This window comes from Prionailurus bengalensis, chromosome B1 (genome assembly GCF_016509475.1).
Source record: "Prionailurus bengalensis isolate Pbe53 chromosome B1, Fcat_Pben_1.1_paternal_pri, whole genome shotgun sequence".
Classification (NCBI taxonomy): Eukaryota; Metazoa; Chordata; class Mammalia; order Carnivora; family Felidae; genus Prionailurus; species Prionailurus bengalensis.
The window spans coordinates 179,562,934-179,587,677 of record NC_057344.1 but is presented as its reverse complement, the minus strand read 5'-3'; the positions used below and the strand labels follow the sequence as shown (position 1 = coordinate 179,587,677).

General features: G+C 34.2%; 1 pseudogene; it reads right to left on the bottom strand.

The window, feature by feature from the left end:
• Positions 1 to 227: 227 nt before the first annotated feature.
• LOC122468417 lies at positions 228 to 3,158 on the bottom strand (annotated as a pseudogene).
• Positions 3,159 to 24,744: the final 21,586 nt, after the last annotated feature.

The window sequence follows — 24,744 nt, the reverse complement described above, 5'->3', positions numbered from 1 at the left end:
AATTTGTCAATAAATTTCATATAAAAAAATAATAAAAAAAAAAGGAAATGGCTTTAAGAGAAAACTGGTCAGATGAATATTGCTGCTTTCCATTTTCAACCAGTAAACAGTGACCATTGATAAATGGACTGCCACCAGTATGTCAAGAATGCTCAAGAAATGTTAGATAATTCAACACACATGTTCACGGGGTAAAAAAAAAAACAAACAAAAAACTGGAAAATATCTTAGGTGAACGTCGTGATTTCATCATACAGGACAAGTACGAAACCACCACCCATTCCTCTGAAAGCACTGGACTGTGTACCCTTGGAAAAAGCTTTCACTCCTTCGTGATGAACAATCTTCCTCCAACAGTCAAGCATGCCTGTGTACATGATGCCAGTTCCTTTGTTCCCTGACTGCATCATCATGTGGCCGTGAACAGTGTCGAATGGATAGAAAGTCAACCCAGAAACCACTGTAACAGATTGTGCAATCATCCAGCTGATGAAGACATGAGTACTCTTGGGATCTGGAAGCAGTGTCATAGATACCAAAGTAGACAGCTGAGTAGATGATAATACCCCTACACAAGCACATTAAAGCCTTGGTACAGTCCCTCAATCTCATCAGATTCGTAGATCCTAACCAGGCAGTCATCAAGACCTCTGAATTCCCTTTCAGCTCCAAGTTTGCTCACATCGGGTATGGGCAAAATCAAGAGGATACACAAAACGCCAGGAAGCGGTCCCAGGGGCAGCACCTGATGCCAGATTCCCTGCAAAGTAGCACCAAAACTGGGTTTTCTTGTTCACACCACCCAGGAAGATCTGCTTATGTTTACCTTTGGGGGCAAAATTGAGAGGCTGGGTGGAGAAGTAGCTGATAACATTGGCCAGGTTACCAGGCCAGAAGGACACCATCTGCTCCCTGGGGATGTGAACCACACAGCCTACAATACACTTGTATTGCTTATCTGTGACGATTTGCTTGCTTGCATACTGCACCTGTAGCAGCAGCTTGACTCGCTCTGTGGGCTTTACTGCAGCCCCTCTACCCACCAAGAACTCCTTAGTGAAGGACAGAGTGCAGCGCCATCTGTCAGGTTGAAAGGAAAGAAGAGATGGGTGACAGCTGGGACTCCAGTAGCAACCTGCTGGGTCTCTGGGGCTCTGGGCTCCAATGTAAACAATTTTAACTGGTGCAAAGTTACATTGAGATTTTTTTTCCTCAATATGTAAGAAAGCAAGAATAAGTTAAATCTTTCAATCCAAGAGAGAGCAAAGAACCTCAGATTTAGTTAACAATGGATATATACCACCCATGGTCCATATATTAAAACAGTCAAATAGAGTTCCTGTTGGATTAAATGATCTCAAAAGCCCTGGAACACCCATGCACAGCACTTGGTTCTCAGTAAGTTTTAGTCCTGCTTCTTGCCATTTTCTCCTTTTCCAGCCTAATATTATGACCATTTGAGATAAAACAATTTTTTTCCCATTGCACATGACAAGTGATTTTGTTTAGTATCATCATAAAAAACAATATGGACACTTTATGCACAACTATATTTTCCACATGCATGGATTCTGAAACTTATGAACACTGGACTACCTGAAAGTCTGTACAAAAATATTAGGTAAGATGGGGAGAAGAAAATAGTATGCAGTAGTTTATCCTAAGAGAGAGAATAAAGTCATCATCATGAAGCCATTATATGGCCACATCTCCCCTGATCATGATTTTCAAAGAACTGGGAGTGGTTTATCAAAATTGAGAATTCCTGTGTGAATGCAAAGTTATACAGATCTGATGGTACCCACGCAAATGGTGGAAAAGCAGTAAAAATATTAATGGCTGTGAAAAAATAGGGTTTCAATAAAAGACATTTTAATACGAAAGTTTACAAGCTTTAATATGAAAGTTTACTAACAAAGAAGTTAGTAAACTAGGAGACACTGGGAGTCTATGAAAGAAGTCCCTGATTATATGTTAGTACTTTGTGGTGGACAATAAGGATGAAAATGTAAGTAATAGACTTTATACCAGAAATTGCGTCTTCATGATCTGACCTGGTTTCTTTACATTTTCTGACCTCCTTTCCTTACTCCAAAAGCATTCTCTGTCCTAACCTATTTAACTCATAAACCACCTATTATGTAAGTTTCAGATTACATGGGAAGGACACTATATTTCAGAGTAGGACACATTTTACAGAGTAAACACATAGCAACGAAGACATATGATATTTAGATGTGAGAACAGAATGTCACCAGTGCTCAGGTTATGGAACTGGCTGGTTTGGAAGAAAAAACATTGTAACTAGTGCTAAGAAACATTTAAACAATGAAAGTAGCACGAGAAGGTCAGAGCTACTTACAGGTAGCCACTTGTTACTTGTTACTAGTTTTATATATATATGTATACATATATACATACATGTATATATGTATACATATATACATACATGTATATATGTATATATATATTTTTAAGGTGTTCTGGGGGCGCCTAGGTGGCTCAGTCACTTGGGCATCCTACTTCCGCTCGGGTTATGATCTTGTGGTTCATGAGTTCAAGCCCCACCTCAGGTTGTATGCTGACAGCTCAGAGTCTGGAACCTGCTTCGGATTTTGTGTCTCCCTCTCTCTCTGCCCCTCCCCAGCTCATGCTCTGCCTTTCTCTCTCTCTCAAAAATAAATAAACATTTAAACAAAATTAATAAGAAAAGGTGTTCCGGTTTTGTTAGATCTATTTAAAAAAAATTTTTAACGTTTATTTATTTTTGAGACAGAGAGAGACAGAGCATGAATGGGGGAGGGGCAGAGAGAGAGGGAGACACAGAATCGGAAGCAGGCTCCAGGCTCCGAGCCATCAGCCCAGAGCCCGACGCGGGGCTCAAACTCACGGACCGTGAGATCGTGACCTGAGCTGAAGTCGGACGCTTAACCTACTGAGCCACCCAGGCGCCCCTAGATCTATTTTATAATTAGGCCCAAGTCCTTTCTTTCATGTGGAATATCTTAAATGTGTATATGTGTGTGTGTGTGTGTGTGTGTGTGTGTGTGTGTGTGTGTAAATACAACATAGGCAATAGCATATGAATGTGCACATGGATATGCACGTATGATAGAACATGGACACAAGGCAGCTGTTTGCAATGCTTTGTCTGCCATTGGGTCAGTGTTCAATGCAATGTGCTGCTTGTATGGGCACTGTTAATAAAAATATGATTTGCCTTCACATATTCCAAATTACATAATAAAGTCAAATACCAATTTGGAAATAGGTCATCAATTCAGCCATTCCTTGAATCCAATAGTTTTAGAATGCTGTATATCCTTTGTTCTAAATTGAAATTAGAAAGAAATATAATGAAATGGACATAAAAGGCAAAAGGTCACGTAGCACCCTCTGAGATGCGTAGTGGGCTTTCTGTGGGATAGGAGAAAAACAGTCTTTAGTGATGCTACAAATGTCTTTTTATTTATTTATTTTTTAATTTTTTTAATGTTTATTTATTTTTGACAGAGAGAGAGAGAGAGACAGGGCATGAGCAGGGAGGGGCAGAGAGAGAGGGAGACACAGAATCCAAAAGAGGCTCCAGGCTCTGAGCTGTCAGCACAGAGTCCGACATGGGGCTCCAGCTCACAGACTGCGAGATCATGACCTGAGCCCAAGTCGGACGCTCAACCAACTGAGCCACCCAGGTGCCCCTACAAATGTCTTTTTAAAAGGTGGCTGACACTGTCAGGTGTTGTAGTTGAGAAATCCATGTAATGTCATGTGCTGTTGAATGCAAGGACAAAGTACTGACTTCGCTGCCCAAAGTGGGACTGTTATATGAATAGGATACTTCTATTTCTAGGTCTGTCTCTCAGGAAATTTTTGAAAGAATGCTAGCATATCAAAAAATATACCTCATTTTTTAAGAAGATATTTTTAGTAGTTCTTGATATGCTAAATTAAATTAATTCGAAGGAAATACTTTGCATTATAGTTCCTGTTAGCATTCAGAAAATGTAAGCAGAGTTGGGGAATGAAAAGTTATTGTGGAAGTCTGCTATGTAACTAGAAGCAAGACCTTAAGATGTTAATATGAGAAGTCCTTGTACATTTTATTGAAGCTTCTTAGGAAAATGAGTTGTAAGAATTCGCCACTGATTGAGCAGAAAGATGATGTTGCTCAAAATTTTAATAAACAAAATGAAATACATTTCTGAGAAGAAATCACTGGTACTTTTAATTATATGAATGAGGCCTATCACTATATGGTTTTATGAACTACATTCCTAAAAGATACAGACTTTGTAAAATGTGAAATAAATACATGTACTTTTTCTCTACCAAATTATAAGGGCACTTCTAGAGCTCCAAAAAAACTGTTTGTATACTTTTCTACAATGTCTCTGGCTGCTACCCCACAACTCAAATTGTTTTATTTTTCTCATTTCTCAGTGTCTTGTTTATGAGGAGTTATCAATGTCTAAAATATCTGCAAAACTTTTACAAATGCAACAAATTGAGGGTATCATCTAACAGCAGAGGCAAATGGTCAATGTAGACAAACAAGGAAAAGCAGCAAGGTTAGGGAAAGATTACTGTATATTTCACAGTGTCAGACATTCAGTCAGTTCAATAAATAATACAACAAATGTGAAATCTACAATGTCAACGAGAGACGGAGGCTGGGGATATTACAGACTGACATTCCTGTAATTAAGGAATGAAAAAAATAGCAACATTTCAGGACATAACAAAGTACACCATCTGGGCCTGCCAACTATAAATATTAAATATGGAAAAAGAAAGGACAAACAAAGCTAATATAAGCATCAAGTCATTTTGCAAATTCATAAAGAATCAAAGAAAATCAAAGAATCATTATAGCCTCTAAATGCTTCTAAGGGTAATTTGTTGATAAAAGGAGTTGGCATCACTTCATAATTTACAAAGGAAGATAGAAGACAGATGTCAGAAGCAGATGTACACTTCCCAGAAAGGGGAAGAAGGAACGCTGAAGCAAATCAGGATCATTTGCAAAATAGAAATCAAATAAAATGGAAAAAAAAATAAGGACTGAAAAAGCACTTCTACAGAGTTGGCTTAGTCTTCCTATCAAACGCATGCAAATCTCCAGGTCATAGCTCTCAAATTTGGAAATACATTGGTTGAATGGGCAAGTTATTGCTTTCCTACTCAGTGCATAGCCCTAGGCCAGGTCAGAAAGACACTTGGAGGCAAAGAGGACAACTAGCTGCAGAGACCTCAAGGGAGGACCATTTACAAAGTGTACACGTGTTCACACAAGTCAGAGTGTGTTGATAAATTCTTCACAAGATGGTGGAACAAGTGTGGTTCTTGTATCTATCAATCAGCCATTAACTCAACTATCCATTCTCTATCCATCCATCTGCAAATAATTGAGATCCTATTCTAATTATAGCCAGAGACACAATATATTGAGAGTATTTTAGAGGGCAAACAGATATAATAAAAAGATAATTCATTTCAAATAAGAGCTCTTTATCAGATTTGAAACATTGGATCTCAGTCATTATTTTTTTTTAATTTTTTTTTCCAACGTTTTTATTTATTTTTGGGACAGAGAGAGACAAAGCATGAACGGGGGAGGGGGAGAGAGAGAGGGAGACACAGAATCGGAAACAGGCTCCAGGCTCCGAGCCATCAGCCCAGAGCCCGACGCGGGGCTCGAACCCACGGACTGCGAGATCGTGACCTGGCTGAAGTCGGACGCCTAACCGACTGCGCCACCCAGGCGCCCCTCAGTCATTCTTTATTTAAATGCATAAATGCAAACTCTACTTATCTAATTACCTCCTGAGTATTTAAAAGAGTAAAATGAAAGCAACTGTACTTTCTACTTCCTTAGATCATATATTTTATATATATGTGTATAACACACATATACACTTCTGTGTATATGTTAACACGCATATACATGAAGCAAAAATATAAGTCTATATGTGTAATATATATTGTATATGTGTGCATATAGGTGTGAGATAGAGGTGAAACATATTTATTCTTAGATTCAGCAATAGAATTGTCCATACACACATCATCATATATAGATGATTTTCAGCTGACAAAGTATTTGAGACTCGGCAAAGATGATCACAACTTTAATATATAAAGATATATGTATATATATATACATATATATGTATACATATATATATATAGTCATAGAATTATTTGCTTTTACACCTCTTACCTTTCATCACTCAAAGCAAGTAAACAATGTGACTGAGAAAGATTTTAACAACTGGTAATATTGATCACACATGCCCTCTCTTTTTCTTCTTAGTGACCCTAGTGATCTTCATCTTTCAGGACCAGCTGTTCAAGTCCAATCTATTCCACTTAGTCCTTCTTAGAAAGACAGGTTCAAACACATCCTCTTAGCCCTTGAACTTGCAAAACAGTTAATGTCAATTTACCCCTTTGTAAATTAACATTATGAAAAAGAAAGAGGCTTGGAGGAAAATGTTGCATAAAAAGAAATACACAGTTGATTCTATTTAGTAAATGTGTTTTTAGTTTACTGCCAGAGGTTTACAGGCAGGGGTTTATTTGAAGCATATATCAAACCATACTTAATAAAAGCCCAAACAACCGTGTAAAATTCATCTATATAATCTATAGATATAAACACTTCCGAATCTCTGGCTTTATTGAGCTATTACTATTTGAGGTATATTGAATGAGGTAGTGGAACTGCCAGGTTTATAACAACATGAGCTCAGCTATGGGAAGTCACGAGTTATACTTTCATGGGCTGTCAGTACAATCACTAAATGGGAAACAGCATATACATACCATTGGTCTCGAAAGAACTAACTGAAAATAGGCTTAGCACAAATCCACATTAATATGTACAATCTGTGATGTGTGTGTGCACCTAAACATGTATCGTGTTTTTCCAGGGGCAGTATTGGTTTATACTTACTGTCTTGGTATAACTATTAATAGTGCTTCCTTTCATATACATATAGGCATGTAATGGACCAACTGAATAGCTCGCACATTGTATCTCTTTCTTCTCTGAGACTACTTCTTTTCAAGCATATCAGCATGTTTACATGCAAATATATATATATATATATATATATATATATATATTTACACTCGTGTAGGCACACACACAAGCATAGATTTACAGAAATATATGTACTTACACTCACTAGTAGAGAGTTCTTTATATCATAATAGTTCACGGGTATAGTTTTGGCACATGGATTTTTCCTTCTAATTCTATATGTGACATTAGTCTCTATGTTAGGATATTTTTTGTCTTCAACTGAAAATTCTGATTTAAAAAGGAAGATAGTGACATGCACAGGATGGAGATGTCTGGATGTAATAAATCTATTTTTGTTCGGTGAAGCTGTGGGACTGATTAATAGTTAGAGCTATAAGGTGCAACTCTGCAAATGAAAATGCTTCTGAGACGGGGCACCTGGGTGGCTCAGTTGGTTCAGCTTCCAACTGCAGCTCAGGTCATGGTCTCACCGTTCGTGAGTTCCAGCCACGCATCAGGCTCTGTTCTGACAGCTCTCAGCTCAGAGCCTGGAGCCCGCTTCAGATTCTGTCTCCGTCTCTCAGCATCCCCCCTCCACTTGCTCTCTCTCTCTCTCTCTCTCTCTCTCTCTCTCAAATATAAATAAAACATTAAAAAAAAAGAAAAGAAAATGCTTCTGAAGCCACTAGATGAAGCTGGAAGTCTACCTACCTAAAGGAAGTAAAGGTAAGTTGTTTACAAATGTATTCCGTGTACCTGACATAGGATTTAACTTTTGCAAGACCTTTCAAGAGATGCATTTAGCAAATGGTGTTGGAGAATCCACTCTATCACTTCTAAGTTAAAGTCTTTTTTTTTAGACACTTAAAATGTGTTAAGTGTCACTGGATGCCACATCAGTAAACTAGAAGAATAAAAGGCAATAACAATTTGTGAAACATGTTAGGGACCATTTCCTTCCCATTTTGAATAAAAGGAGGTAATCTGAAAAAAAAAAATGTAAAGGTCTAGGAAACAAGCTACTGTGGATACAGTAGCAACAATAAGTTTGTTACTGATTGTCCAAAAATATTTGGCCTGGATAAATATCTCACATACTTTCTTTTTTAGTTCCCCCATGACTATTAAACAAAACAAAACAAAACAAGACCTACCTCCACTACCCCACCCCCATAAATCAATGCAATGCTCCTATTGTTTCCCGGTGTTGCTACCAGTCTTATCAATATTCCTCTAAATACCCTTATCTGCATATCTACCACCAGTTCTGTCTCAAGAAAAAAAAAAAGTCTAGAAAATATAAAGTAACTACTCCTGTTCCCTGACAAACAAGGTTGTGAGGAAAAGCAACAAATCACCCAATTCATTGCCCATAACTTTGAGAGGGGGCGTGGGGGAGGATAATGGTGATAAGGGTTGGGCAACAGAATTCAACAGGTATATAATGGATTTAAAATGTGTTTGCTAGCAGAAGCAGTGATCTAAATTTCATAAACAGTTGGATTATAGGACTGTCAACTAAGGAAATTGCAAGGGGCACATCGATCCAGAAAAGCAACATTGGAGGGACAAGAATTGGTGGTTAAGAGACTTCCTAAGGAGACATAAGGATTCTGTGTGTGTGTGTGTGTGTGTGTGTGTGTGTGTGTGTGCATTGTTTCTTTCTTTTTCTTGAATGATATAATTAATTTGGAGATCTCCTTACCATCCTTCCCTTACAGTATGCTTTCTCTCTCGAATATGACGTGAAGAGTGCCCCAGGAGGTAAGCAGTACATATCCATATTTGAAGTTGAAACTCTTGTATCTTGCTTAGCTATGATCCCGTGGCAAGATATGTTCTGAAGCCATAACAATCTGTGAACACGCTCTTAAGTTGGCCTCTCCCTAAACTGTAAAACCTAATTATAGTTACTGCTTCAATAATGTAGTTCCGACGAAACAACTTATGAATGACAGAATGATTGCTCATATACATAATTCTTTAATGTGATGTAGTTGACATAAACACAGTGTAACCACAGGAATGACAAAATAATTGACAAGTTATTTTCAAAATGAGAATTATTATGTTGAGTTGGATGTCCATTAAAAGTTGATTCTAAATTCAAGGCTTGGTATTGAAGATTACTTCAAGGATTTAAAAAGTCATTTCATTTCTGCATGTATTTGCAAATATAAGTATTTTATATAACTTTCTATACGTTAATGAAAATTTCTGTATTTTATATTTTCTAAATGATCAATGGATTTTGCTGTTTGCCTCACTGAAAGATGAAAGAATTAAAGTTAAGAGTAAATATATATATACATTTCTTAAAGCAAGTACCTCACCAATAGTAAGCTTTCATATATATTAGGTTATTAAAAGAATTTTATATTTCTAAACCTAGTTTTTGTTCACTTCTTTATAGTACTTAATCATGATATCAATTAATTAAAACATCAATAAAATATTTTTGGTGGTCTTAAAATAGTATGCAGAACAATACAATGATACAATCTCAGTTTATGCTCTGTTTCTTCCAAAAAATTAAAATTTCATACACCCCGTCCTCACCATTAATCAAACCAGTGTTTTTCATTTTATCAAATGCAGGTCAGAATACATTTTTTAATTCTCTAAAACTGAACATCTTTTCAAAGGATATGCTCAATGTTATAGATATATCTCTACAAATTAATACATATCTGTCATTATATATATATATATATATATATATATATATATGAATGTTAAGAGCCTCATCATCACTGCATATAATCAAGAGACTATACCAGATTTCTGAAGACAGTCTCAAAGAAGAGTTCCCAAACATCTTGAACATTATTGCATCATTAAAATTATCATTTCAACTCAGAGTGATGACTTTGAAAGAGTCTACATCACATATTTGGATGTGTGTGATTCACTCCCTGGGAGTTGGGCTAAACAGACACTATTTGAGTGACTCATTGAGGAACGGGGTACTGAAGAGTAAAGGTTCAGATTGAGAGCTGTGACAAAGGCTATGAAGAATGCCAGCAACCAAGATCTTGAGCCAAGAAAACAGTTGTACCAGAAACCTAAATTTCAAAATGACTATGACAAAGGTTAGTAAACAACAAAGTCTTAGAGAACAAGGCTGGTGATTGATGTTAGAATCATAAAACAAACAATTTGAAGATAGAGTCCTGGTTTAAGCTGCTTAGAAATTACTTGTGTCTATTGTAAATTGAACAGAAAACTCATTGGGGTCTGTCTCCTTCTTGTAAACCACAACCACCCCTCTTCCAGGCTCATCCTTCTCCTTTTCTATTGTTTTTTTTCTCTCCTCAGGGCTTATCAGCTTTGTATACTCCATAACTTATATATTTATATTTTTAGGGGAGGCAACTACAAGAAATGTTCAGTCAAAAAGGTAGAAAACAAGAGGGCCTTGTTAAAGGAGAAGACTGTGCTACATAACATAGAAAATAAACTCAGAGATCCAGAATTATCTGTGAGAATAAAAGGAAGAGGAGGAAAGAGAGCAGAAGTTTTGTGAGGGTGGTGGCTTCCACACTGCATGATAAACCCAATGGTTTATCCCTCACACAAGCTCCACAATAAAAACAGTAGTGATTTTACTAGAATTTAACACATCCACTCATGATTGGTATAAATGACTTTCTTCTGTAACTCCTGAAGAGCTGGTTTCACATTGCTGGACAGAGGTAACACTCAAGGACTGAAGAATACAAACAGAGGTATAACCCTGAGATTAGAAATCATGTAAAAATACACATAGATTCAGGAAGTGGCTTCTGAAAGCTTTGGATATCAAAGACACCTTTCCCTTTAAAGTTTTCAGCAAAATATCCATTTTTTTAAAGAAAGATTTTTCTGTTTATTTATTTTGAGAGACACAGAGAGAGACAGAGCGAGTGTGAGTGGGCAAAGGGCAGATAGCAAGAGAGAGAGACACAGAGACAGAGACAGAGAATCCCAAGCAGGCTCTGTGTCGTCAGTGCAGAGCCTGATGTGGGGCTTGAGCTCAAGAACTGTGAGGTCATGATCTGAGCTAAAATCAAGAGTGGGATGTGCTCCTCCAATATTTAAAATTTTCATTGAATTTAGGAGCATGAAATAGGTCTTTAATTCCTGATTTGGTAAAATACTGCCTCTTTAAGATTCTCTATAAAAGGGAAGAAAATATAAACTATTGTAAGAATGTGATGTTTTTGAAACCTTTAAATTGGCTTTCTCAAACATAATCACCAGTTGTCTACTCAAATGAAGTATTTGGGAATGACTTTACTTGTTTCATTTGTTTGTTTGTTTGTTATTAAATAAGCTTACTGAAATTAAATGGTGTAGGTAAGCAACCACAGTTGAATAAGTACACTTTGAAATTTTAATAGTTCTATTTTTGTGTGTTCTTTTCCTAATGTATAGTTACTGTAATTATCTACAAAGGAGTAAAAACAATTTAAAACTAACAATATTGAAATCTTTTCAGTTTAAATTGTGAACTGTTCCTATAATAGAGTTCAGTACAAAGATTTTAATGTCAAATATGAAGATTAAACTACCATCCAATTTGAGAACACTTTTGCTATTTTCTATATACATTTTTTGAAAAAGTAATTAAGAGTTCAATCCCCAAATGTTCTCTTGCTTTTTTCAAAATAACTGTAGCTGTTCTTGATGATTTATTCATACTCACAAATTTCAGGATATTCTGTCAATTTCTGTATGAAATTATTTGGATTACTAGAGGATACTGATGGCTTGAAAATGTGCCGGTCTCCATGTATTTAGATCCACTTTTATTTCTTTCAAGAAAATGTCATACTTTTCCCAGAAAAGTTTTACACACACTTCATTTGTTATTTCTAGTGATCTTTTGATTTCTGGGCTTGGTTTCAAATGTTTTTGTTTTTTTTTTTAATTGTTTATTTTGTTATCACCTATTTCAGACAAAATTTTAAGGCTTTTTTAAATATAATTTATTGGCAAATTATTTTTAAAGTTTTTAAAATTTTTATTTTTGTATATTTTCAATTTCTGGCCCCTTTCTTCCTTTGAATTTTATTGATAAGCTCTGTTATCTACTATTTGAAAGGTATGCACTCCTTTAATAATCATTTAGCAGCAACCTCTTAATTTTTAACTTGTGAACTTGATTTTACCAAGTCCTAATGTAATCAATATCTCTTATCTCCCTATGAAAAAATAAAGGAATTTTAGAATGCTTTGACAATTTCCTCCCTTCCAGCTATGCTATCTGGAATTTGAAGCCCTTTATGTTTTCAAATTTAAATACAACCTTCTATTTTTATTCAGTCAATGATTAATTATATTCACCAAAGATTTACCAATTTTTTTTATACATGCTACATGCATTTCAATTTTTCCTGCTGGATTTATGTACTTTAGCAATTTATCTGGTGGACCCATGAGTGATACTCACTTTTTATTCTAAAATATCTGTATATAACTCTTCATTCCTGAAAGATAACTGATCTGGGTATAGAATTCTAGTTTAATGAATACTTTCTTTAAGTTTTTGATGAGAATTCTTTGGCCAACCTTATTAACACATTTATACATAATCCATTTATTATCTCTAGTCACTGCTAATATCTCTTTGAAAATATGAATTTTATTTTTTAATATCTTACTTTAGACTCAGCATGCATGTCTGCATAAAGACTCATGTCTTTCTTCAAATCTAGACAATTATAAAACTTTATAACTTCTAGGAATGCCTTTTCTCTATGTTACCCTTTGGGCACTCAGTAAATGAATTCCTTATGGGCTCTCAACTTTATGCAAGAAGTTCAGTGGGGACTGTGCCTTGAATGTGTAAAACTTTTCCTGCCCTCGGGGCGCCTGGGTGGCGCAGTCGGTTAGGCGTCCGACTTCAGCCAGGTCACGATCTCGCGGTCTGTGAGTTCGAGCCCCGCGTCGGGCTCTGGGCTGATGGCTCAGAGCCTGGAGCCTGTTTCCGATTCTGTGTCTCCCTCTCTCTCTGCCCCTCCCCCGTTCATGCTCTGTCTCTCTCTGTCCCCAAAATAAACGTTGAAAAAAAAATTTAAAAAAAAAAAAAAAAAAAAAACTTTTCCTGCCCTCATCACTATGAGATTTCAGCTTTCAATTCAGATGTCAAAGCTCTAATGTCCTGTTGTCACTTCATTTTTTTTTCTGATAGTACTCAATTTTAAAAATTAAAAATATTTTAGTCTCCACTGTACTTCTACATAATTTTAGTGAGAATAAGACCAAATCCAGTCAATTCCTTTGGCCATATATTTATTCATGTGTTTTTCTAAATTGTAAACAGCCAAAATACAGAAAATACTTAGCTTTCTTCCAACTGAAAAATGACCAAAAAAAGTCAAAACATTAAATCTGTGTAATAAATCGCTTCTTTCCATATAGTTTCTTCTCAGCTCAGTTAAGTTTAAAGATATGTTGGCTTTTTTTCTTTTGTCTCCCCAGCAGGTTGACTGTGTCTTTTTCTTCTTTTTTTTTTTTTTCCTTTCTTTTTATTTTTTTAAATACCCTTTAATCCAACTGTTTAGGAAGGACAAGGCAACTTCTTAAAATTCTGCCTATGTTCTCAGGAAATGTCATTCATTTGGCAGCGATCCCAATGTGTAGCACAGCTTGATTCTCCTTCATAGTCCCCAAAACAGCCAGGCCTGATACTAGGAAGCTCTTTCAATGACAGGCATTCATTTATCTGAACTTATTCTGAACTTAGAGAATATGGTGGGGTGTGTGTGTGTGTGTGTGTGTGTGTGTGAGTGTGATGTACTTTGAGAGGCACATTTAATGTCTGTCTGCAACCAGTCAGTGTTTCTTCTCTAAAACTTGTTTTATGTGATAAAATGGTTTTAAGGGGATTTCTTTTCTTTATATTTTGGTGGAAGCCCAGAAGTGTCTGAATGAAAGAAAAAAAAAAGTTTTAAAACATTTTAGGTAGTGTCCTTGTTTTAAAGTTGGTGTTTAATCAGAAAGTAGACCTTAAAGTTAACTCCTATTTAACTTTAATTTAGAAAAAAAGGGACAAAAGTAAAAATGACATGGTATAAATTTTAATGACAAGATTTTATATAGAAACACTATGGGACCTCTTAAAATTTTACATTAGGAGCTTTTCAAATCAAACCAAAATTCCACAATTGTAGATTCTAAAAACATGTCTTGCTCTATGTTAATCAGTATATTATAAACTTAATTTGTGCATACGCTTTCATTTATTACAAAATCTTATTTTATAAAGAAAAATATTACTTCAGAAGCAGAAGCTCTAGGTCAAATCCTGTATCCCACCGTTCCCTACTTGTGAAAATGTGAGCAAATGAGGTAGGTTTTCTGTGCCTCTTTCTCCTCTATCTTATATAAGGGTAGCAGTAATGGGTAGAAGTCGTTTTCATCTCAGAGTAATTTTGAAGAATGACTTAATCAATCGCTCACTGAGTACACACTAATTGTTAGCTCTTAGCTACTACTAGTGTTTCTAGGCTACTTTCACCCCCAAAGTCTATCAGTTGCAAAGAATGTTGCTTTCTTTAATTAAACTCCCTTTGTAAAGTCAAATTTTTGTTATGAAAAGGTTATTATATATTTAGCATTTCATATTTCTTATTTACTTTAATTTTATCTATTTATTATGTATATTATTGAGTATAGTTAACATATTTCTTACTTATAAAAACTGTTTTGTCTTATTTAACAATTGCCAAGGGCATTTTCTATTTTACAGTTCTACAGTTCTATATAATCCATATTACATCTGGGCTCAGCGATGTTACTGGGAAAATTTACTCCAATGAATGAGCTAAAAGCAATCCTTAGACAAAGTCACCTCTCTGTCATCATTGCCCTTCTTGTAGTCAAAACAATGTTCGTTTGACAAAATTTCTATCTTATAAACCTTCTCTCATTGCAAATATAACACTTTTTCAGTAAAAATCTGAATCTCTATGTATATACCATATAAATTCTAGTCATAATGTGGGCTTCCATTGCATTTGGTGATTTTATTGATTGATTTAACTAAATCTCTTTGGCCACTGTTCAGTTATCTTGTCATAATATTTCATACAATGGTGAAAAGTTAAATCTGTAAAGTGATTTTAACATTATATTGAAAGTCATAATTATCTGTATTCTGACAACAGAAAGCTCATAATAAAATTTAATAGATTTCTTTCTAACGATACTAAAACATACACAAACACGACCTATATAAGTATATATACATATGTATATATTTTAAATATCTCATATTATTTATTGCTTTAACACTACAATAGCAATAACATCCCAAGATCATTCAATATTTTAATATCATTATTACAATGGACTTTTAGTTTTCTATTCTATTTATGTTTATAATTATCTAAATAAAAATTATCTTCTATTGTCCAAAATTTTTAGTATATAAATAGTGTTCTAAAAGAGAAACTTAAGATTACATGTAAATAAATATTTGTATACATATAAAATTCTTTTTCAGTCTTTTTCAGGTTCTTGAGTAAAAGCCTTAAGGAATTTATCTTTTCTTGTTAAAGAATACAGACATCCAATCCAATGAGCATTGCTCCAAGTGACAGTTTTTGGCACAGCTGGAAGATTTCTTTGTAATATCCTATATTCTGCTATGTTTCCTTGATTAAAGGATTTTAGATTCATTGAAGAATATTTCAAAAATATAGAAACTTTAAATCAATTTCCCACCAATATGCATTAAACTAATATATTTGCATTGCTTTTTCAATACTACTGATTTTATTTTCTGGATTTTTTAAGGTTTTAGGTTTTCTCTAATTTAAATAGTTTTCTTTTAATTTTGTCTTTATGTAGGAACAATTTAAGTGTTTTCTAGGCTCCTTTTTTACAGTATTTAAATTATAAATTCAGTTTAATTTTACTAATTGATATGTAGTTTATTAATGTATTTTTTCTTGCAAAGTTTTCTTTGTTTTGTTCTTTTATTTTTAAATTTTTATTTAAATTCCATTATTTACCATATGCAGTGTAATATTAATTTCAGGTACACAATTTATAATTCAGCACTGACATACGTCACCCCAGTGTTGATCACAAGTGCATCCCTATCACCTATTTAACCCATCCCCCCATTCACCTCTCCTCTGGCAACAATTGCTTTGTTCTCTATAATTGAGGCTCTGTTGTTTCGTTTGCCTCTCTCTTTTTTCCCTTTATGATTGTTTGTTTCACTTTTTGGATCTGGAGTATTATGCTGAGCAAAATAAGTCAGTCAGAGAAAGACAAATACTATATGATGTCATTCACATGCGGTAGTTGTGTGTATTTATAATTACCTTTGTGTGCATACATTTGTGTATATACATATATATTTATATATATTTGTATTTGAGTGCATATATATCTTTGCAAATATATGCATATCTTTCTAATTAGATTATACACACACACACACACACACACACAAAGAATTTGAATTTCATAGTAAATACAAATGATACACATGAATGTGGGTATTGAATATGTATATATCTCTCCACATGGTTTCCTACAGAAATCTTTCCTTATCTAAAATGTATGACCTTTACAGCTATTGGTGATTCCTGTTTTGTAATATGTTAAAATCTATGCACTGAATATTCTATTAGCTAAATCTGTGTTCATATCCTTTATAATCTCCTTAGAGTAAATTCCTAGATATGAAATTGCTTTGTAACACATTTTTAAAACTGACTCATAATGACAAGATTCCCTTTTGGAAACCTTCCAGTTTATAAGTATAACATATGAATATGTATATCTTAAAGATTAGAAATTTAATGTTTTAAATCTGCATCAATTAATTGGTCAATAAATACTAGCTAAATTTTTACTTATATTTATTTGCATTTATTTGTTTATTAACGACATCAAAAATTTTGTGTAAGTTTTTAGTTCAGTCATATTTTTTTTTCTCCAGAGTTTCCTCTTTTTTATTGTTTGTCCTATTTTATTTGTTCAACCACACTTTTCCTGTGGTGAAATGCTGTTTCCAGGTGAATTACATTCTTAGTTTAGGAGATTTATATGATTCAAATATTTTTCCAGGGTATGTTTACTTTTATATTTCTTTTATCAGATATTAGTGTTTTATTATAAGAAAATATTTTTATTTTATGTGGTAAAATCTATACATATATTATGAAATTTAACTTGAAATATATTTTCACAGTGATACTTTATAGTATCAAACATTTTACAGTATACAGTGTATATTCATATGTATATAATTTTAAGCTTTTAATAGTATGTATCTATGGATTAATTTATTTAATTGTAGAAGATACAAATATGGTTTTGTTTTCCCAAGATATAAATAAGCCATTTACTTGTCTAACTTTGAAGGAAACTAAGGGGGGAAAAAAAAGACGATTTTGAGTGAAATTGTACTAAACACACAAATATTTTTAAATAATTGGTGCGCCTGGGTGGCTCAGTTGGTTAAATGTCTGGCTTCAGTGCACGTCATGATTTTTCAGTCTGTGAGCTCGAGCCCCACATCGGGCTCTGAGCTGACAGCTCAGAGCCTGGAAGCAGCTTCAGATTCTGTGTCTCCCTCTCTCTCTCTGCCCTTCCCCCACTCACTCTCTGTCTCTCTCCCTCTCTCAAAAATAAATAAACATTAAATTTTTCTTAAAATAATTGACATATTACAATATTAACATGATATTAAGGATATATTTGAAATATTTTTATTTCTTCATGTTATCTTTTTTGTTCTTAATAAATTTATACTAAATAAGTAATTAATATATGTAATAATAAAATGATTTTTCCATGTATTTCATCATAAATATTTGGAAATTTGTACTTCCTTTATTATCCTCTCTTTTATAACAAAGTACCATATACTATAAAGTGGCAGTAATGAGAATAAATACAGGCTTTCCAACCCCAAAAGTCATGCATTTCAACAGCAAGCTAAATTGTTAATGTATAAAGGAACTTTGCTTCTCTGTGTGTCTTTTTGTGTGGGTGCCCTTTATATTCATGGATATTTATTTTTTACCAAGCTTGATCAATGAGTTCTCTCATCAGATCTATAGGTTTTTCTTTTCTTTTTTTAATATTTATTTATTTATTTTGAGACAGAAAGAGACAGAGAGAGAGAGAGGGAGAATGAGTGGGGGATGGGGCAGAGAGAGAGGAAGAGAGAGAATTTCAAACAGGCTCTGTGCTGTGAGCTCAGAGCCCAATGTGGGGCTTGACCGCATTCAACCAACTGAGGCACCCCAGTGCCCCAAGATCTATAGGTTTTATTTAATTGATAAATTTTATAGAAAATTTATTATTTGCAAATATTTCCTATATAAAATATCTATATTTCAAATTTGTTTACTTTTCTATTTATTATCTCCTCTTTATTTGTGTTTCTTTTGCTGCCCTTTTACACATTTCTTAATTTGGAGTCTAGACATTCATATCTATTCCTTGCTTATGTAATTATTGAAACAATGAATTTTACTCTACTGAATATTCCTTACTCCACCAGGATTTGTACACTATCTTCCAATATCTTTCAATGCGATTAGATTTTCTTAGTAGGCAGAGAGCTTGGGATGTGTATATATATATATATATATATATATATATCCCCTTTGGAACACAAACTGAGTATTTTTGGTTAAAATCTATAGATTCATAAGTCATGAATAACTGGTTGACTCCTAATCAGGTACTCAGAACAACAAAGAACATCAGTGACAAAGGAAATATACATGAATGTATCTCAGAATGGGTCAGAGTGTGAAGATATTTATATCTCTCACAAATGAACACTAGAAGGTATCACTCTATTGGGGATATATTAAACTGTTGGATACAATCCTTCAGATGTTAGTTTTTCTTAGTCATCCCAGTTCTTGCTTAATAGACTCATTTACAAAGTGTTCATTGTGGCAGAGATGTGACTAAGCATGGATTCAAAGACATGAAATTATTTCACCAAGGCTATTTAGCTACAGTCACTACTGAGAAGATTAGATGCTGATACCAAAGGCCAATGTAGAGCCCTAAAATGGCCTAGTACCCTAGGAGATCTATAGGCAAGTAGCAGATTTATTAAAGTCTATACTTTTCATTGTGAGTTAGTGGGGCACAATTTCTCCCTGTAAGAATAGATACATATTCCAGGTATAGATTTGTTTTCCTTGCCCAGAACCATTATATAAGTACTTGTAGAATGTCCATTGTATGGTCAATATCACTTTTGTACACAGGAATAATTCACAAATCCTACACTCTAAAATAAATCCCATGAAATCACAGGCAATACAATTAGTTCTATCACCCAGAATTGGTTAGCTCCCTAAAACTGTTGTATGAGTTAGCAAAGAATAAATCATGGAAATATCATTTTGTGAGGTAGGGATGCATTTCTATAGCAGGCAATATAAATCTGAAACCAGCAGCCAATATACAAGGCTTTGCCTTCATAACCAGTAATAAAGAGTTCAGGACCTAGGTTAAGTTGAGAAAGATACCTCTCATGATTGCATGTAATAGAAGAAATTTTTACTTCTCTTCCCCATGATCCCAGGTTCAGTGTTTATGGAGATCATAGAGCCCAAGAGAGGAATGCTTCCACAAGGAAACACAGCTATACTTTCACAAATATGAAAGCTGAAACTACCCTTTGTCATATTGGGCTCTTAATGGTACTAAACCAATAAACAATGGAAGAAAGCACTAGAATGGCTAATGTGATATATTCTGTTGGTCAAGGGGATATTTGGTCATTGCTACTCAATGGGTTCAAGGAGGTCTATGTTTAGACCTTAAGGAATTCACTGGGGCATCTTTTAGTACCCCCTGTATAATCGTTTTCAATAGTGGAAACAGCTTTCCAAGGATTCAGATCCTGAAGGAAGAAAGCATTTTTTTTTTGTTACCAAGAAAACTTTCTAGCTGAGGTTTTGACTCAGAATAAGGGGAATATGCATTGAGTAGTATATAGTCCAGGAATAAACCCCTATTTATACAGTCAATTAATTTTTGAATAGGAGCCAAAAACATAAAATGAGAAATAGTTGCTTATTAAAGAAATAGTGTTGTATCAAATGGATAACCACATACAAAAGCATGAAACTCGACCAGTATCTTACATCATACACAAAAATAAATTCAATTATAGGTTACAGACTTGAGTGTAAGACCTGGAACCATAAAACTCCTAGAAGATAGCAGGTAAGCTCTGGGAAATTGCTCTTGGCAATTTTTTGGATGACACAAAACTAAGGTAACAAAAGAAAGAATGAGGAAGTGGGACTACATCAAACTATAAAGTTTCTGCACAGCACAGGAAACCGTCAAAAAATTGAAAAGGCAACTTATGGAATGGGAGAAAATGTTGTAAATAATATATCTGACACAGAGTTAATATTCACTATATGAAATGAATTCAAACAACTTAATAGCAAAAAAACAAAATGAAAAAAAAATTTGATAAAAAAAAATGGTCAAAGGACCTGAATAGACACTTTCTAAAGAAGACATACAAATGGCCAGCAGGTACATGAAAAGATGCTCAACATCGCTCATCATCGGGGAGATGCAAATCACAACCACAATGAGATGCCATGACATACATGTTAGAATGGCTTTATAAAAAAGACAAGAGATATTATGTCTTTGAAAAGATGTGGAGTTCCTGCACACTGCTAATGAGAATGTAAATCTGTTTGGCTACTATGGAAAACAATATTGAGATTACTAAAAAAAAAAAATTTAAAAATTGAACTACCGTATGATCCATTAATCAATCTTCTTGGTATGTATTACACAAAAATATAAACAGGTTATTGAAGAGATTTTCATTCCCATATTTATTGCACTCTTTTTCACACTAGCCAAGATATGGAAACAAACTAAGTGAAATATGCTAAGGAATGACTAATACTGCGTTTATATGTGGAATCTGAGAAAAAAAAAAGAAGTCAAACTTAGAGAAACAGTAGAAAAGTGGTTGCTAGGGGTTGTGGGGTAAGGGAAATAGGGAGAGGTTAATCAAAGTATACAAATCTTAAGTTATAAGATAAATGAGGATCTAATGTATAGCATACATTATAGTTGATGGTGTGACTACAGTTGATGTACTATTGAAATTTGTTAAGGGATTAGAACTTGAATATTGTCACCAATATATATAGATAGATAGATAGAGATAGATATAAATATATAGATATAGTGCTGGATGTGTTGATTAACTAGGTATGTGAAATCTTTTCACAAAGTATACATATATAAAATTGTCATGATATATGCCTTGATTAAATCCTGTAATTTTGTCAATTATACCTCAATAAAGCTGAAAAAATAACCTGTATTTCTCTCTAAAAATACATGTATATGACCTTAGAGCATATATGCCTGTAGAATACATTTTGTGTGTGTATATATATTATATAGATAGATATACACGTATATATGTGTATACATGTGTATATATATTATATATATGCACATATATGTGTATACATGTGTATATATATTACATATATATGTGTATACATGTGTATATATAATATATATAGCATATATATTATATTTAGCATATATATGTATATATACATATATATAAAGAAATCTATGGTTATCAATTTAGTCTCCATGATTACCTAAGAAAGTGACAATAAGAGCTACGCTTTATGTTAAATGTTTGCCCAACCATTCCCTATTGACCAATGGGGAAGGGGGAGGGTTCACCTGTAGGATAACAGGGTGAAGGAGCTCAGAGAGGCCAATGTATTTATTTCTCTAGGCTTCATCTGACATAACCTTGACTCATAAAATGATAAACTCTTAATGTTAAGAGTTTATATAATCAATATATACTACTATAATATACAATGTCTAACAAGTCAATGATTTAACAAATAAAATATTTTAAATAGAAGAAAGATACAGAATATATTATATAAATTAATGTCATGTTAGGCAAGTACTAAACTTGATATGAAATTTTCTTATTCTGATTTTAGTAATATTACTTAATAATGGGTGTCCCTATTTCACATTACATTAAGATTGTATGGTACTTGTGAACAGTAAGACAGGTCTTTGAGCATCTCAATGTACTAATTTACCGTATGACTCAACATTACTGAAAAATGAAAGACTAATCATTGTTGACCACAGAGTTAAAAAAGAAAAACTGTTGTTTTTATACACTAAAAGTATTATTTAAGTAAACTAAACTGTTAGGGAGAATAGTAGCATTCTCTAATGGCAAACTTAAAATTGAATTCCTGATATTTACTATACCCTACTGCTGGGTTAATATTTTTTAAGCTACTCATGAGGAAAAAAAAATGTTAAAGATTTTATTAAAATAAAAAAAAATATTTATAAAAATAACCCACTATATAGCAATTAAATGCCAGGAGCTTTGCTAGATCCTACCCAAGATTATTCAAATCTTCACACAACAATTTTACAGATCAGTGTCTTTGGGGAATCCAGCTCTTGGTGAAAAACCAATGGGTGATTTTTCAGGCCGGAGAGTAAGCCAAAGAGGCACACAGCAGGGCATTCCAGTTTCTGAGGGGAGTTGCAGGAAAGGATGAAACCTAGCTGGTCACACTTTTCCAGTATTTGCATTCCTGGTGCATGCACCTTCATGCCTAGTGTCCTTTATTTCAGACTTTGGCCAGAGTTCTTTACAGGTGCCTCTGCTGAGAGCTCTTTATGGGGAGAGAGAGGAAGAAAAACATTGAAGATATTTTTTTTTGTCATTTGATTCAGTGGCCGGTATTTTTCCACTCCTAGCCCTTCTCCCCTGCCTTCTCTCCAATCCCAGCTCCCATAAAACTGCCAGAGGCTTTTCTTTTGTGCTTCTTCAACAGGGACATGACACCCACGTCTGTGCTGATCTACCTGACTCTCCCCTGGTGTACTGTTCTTTGGAAGAAAATAAACGGGAGTTAGTGACTTTTCCAGTTTTATCCTCTTGCTTATACCATTGCCGTTAAGTGATTAAAGGCTTAAAACTTCATCATTTTTGGCTTGTTGAATTAACCAACTACTCCAACACCTGGCAACTCAGCCCACACACATACTCTCCCTCTGCTCAACTCGGTCCTAAGATTGTATCTCACACAATATTGTCAGTAACTACTTCATTTCTCTTAGGCAGATGTTGTAAGATTGAGAGCCTTGTTTTACCACAAGTCAAGTGTTTCAACAGGCGCAAAGTATCGGAAAACTTATTTTGGAATACGCTGACGTGAGAACAACATATAAACCAACATACTGCCAGTCAAATAAACAATGTGCCCTATATCTGGCAGTGTTTGAACTCTTTGAGAGTAAGAAATACATTATCATATTTTCCAAAGAAACCCATTTCTTCGCCCCAATATTGAGGATATCAAAAGGTCGATAAGTATGCACAGTCCTATTTTTTGAAAGCAATGTTGCTACAATACCCAAGGTGTTTTTCCCCCATTTAGGGAGATCCATCAGATAATTAGAGCTAATTATAAGGGTACCCATACTGCAAGAATTACTTTGAATTATTAAGACATTCTTATTCACCTTTTAGTCATTACATAGAATTTTATGAAGAGATAGTAAGGAAAAAATGAGAAAAATTTCTATAATTAAGGATTTCATACTAAATTTTAAAGCTTTGCTGTTTTATTCTTATGTCTATTTCTCTGTGTGTGATCCACAGTCAGGTGGATAGTCATTGCAAGACCTCATCAAGAGTTTCATTAGCTGTAGCATAGAAGAAAGAAGAATACAAAGCACTTCTTCTGTCACACGTATCAAGTAGCAGCTATAATTCAGAAGGCATCTCTTCAACTATTCTTTTATAATTAAATTTTTGAGTACTTTTAGAAAAGCTTGGAATCTGTATAGCATAAAAGATATATGATCATTACTGGAAATCCCTTCCTATGTTGCCCTGGTCCTGTGAGTATTATAAGAACAATATAAAAATGAGGATATTTCAAATGTACACACCATCATTATTTGATACGTGGCATAGCTGAGGGAGCATAGTGTATATCTAGAGTGTAAAATAATCTTTCAAATGTCTTACTACCTCTTTCTCAGCTGCCCTAAGTCCTTTTTCCACACTCATATTCCAATTCATAATTATTAGCCTTCATAATCGAAAGGGAAGGATCATAAAGAAAAATAAAGGAAAGAGTTCTGACTGGTGGAATTCAGGAGTGTGTTGAAAAATTAGGTAATGGGAGAAGCAATTCTGCATCTCAGCTTGGAGAACAAATGGAAGCAGGCAGTTACCACCTTTTTTTTTTTTTTTTTTTTACAAAGACTGACTTGCTGTTCTCAGCTTCAGCTTCCAGAGGTGGTCTTATCTCAAGTTGTCTCTGTCCTCACTTCCTAAATGCTCTAAAGGTGTCAGGTACCTGCCAGTAATAATTAGATCCATTTCCGTTTCATAGGACAGAAACTATTCTCAAAATTGCTTAAACAAAATAAAAATAAATTGATCGTTTTTAAATGGGAAGTTAATGGAGGCTTATAAAGCTTCAATCAAGATAGGACATAAAGGTTAAATGATGGAAGTGACTATATATCAAGTAAGCTGCCCTGTGTCGTGTTGTATATGGCTACTAATGTTTCTAGAGAAATGTAATGTTCTAAGCTAATGATCTTAAGGGAACCTGTGCTTCTTTCCCAATTTATAGAACACCATTTCTACGGAGGGCCCTGCTTTATTC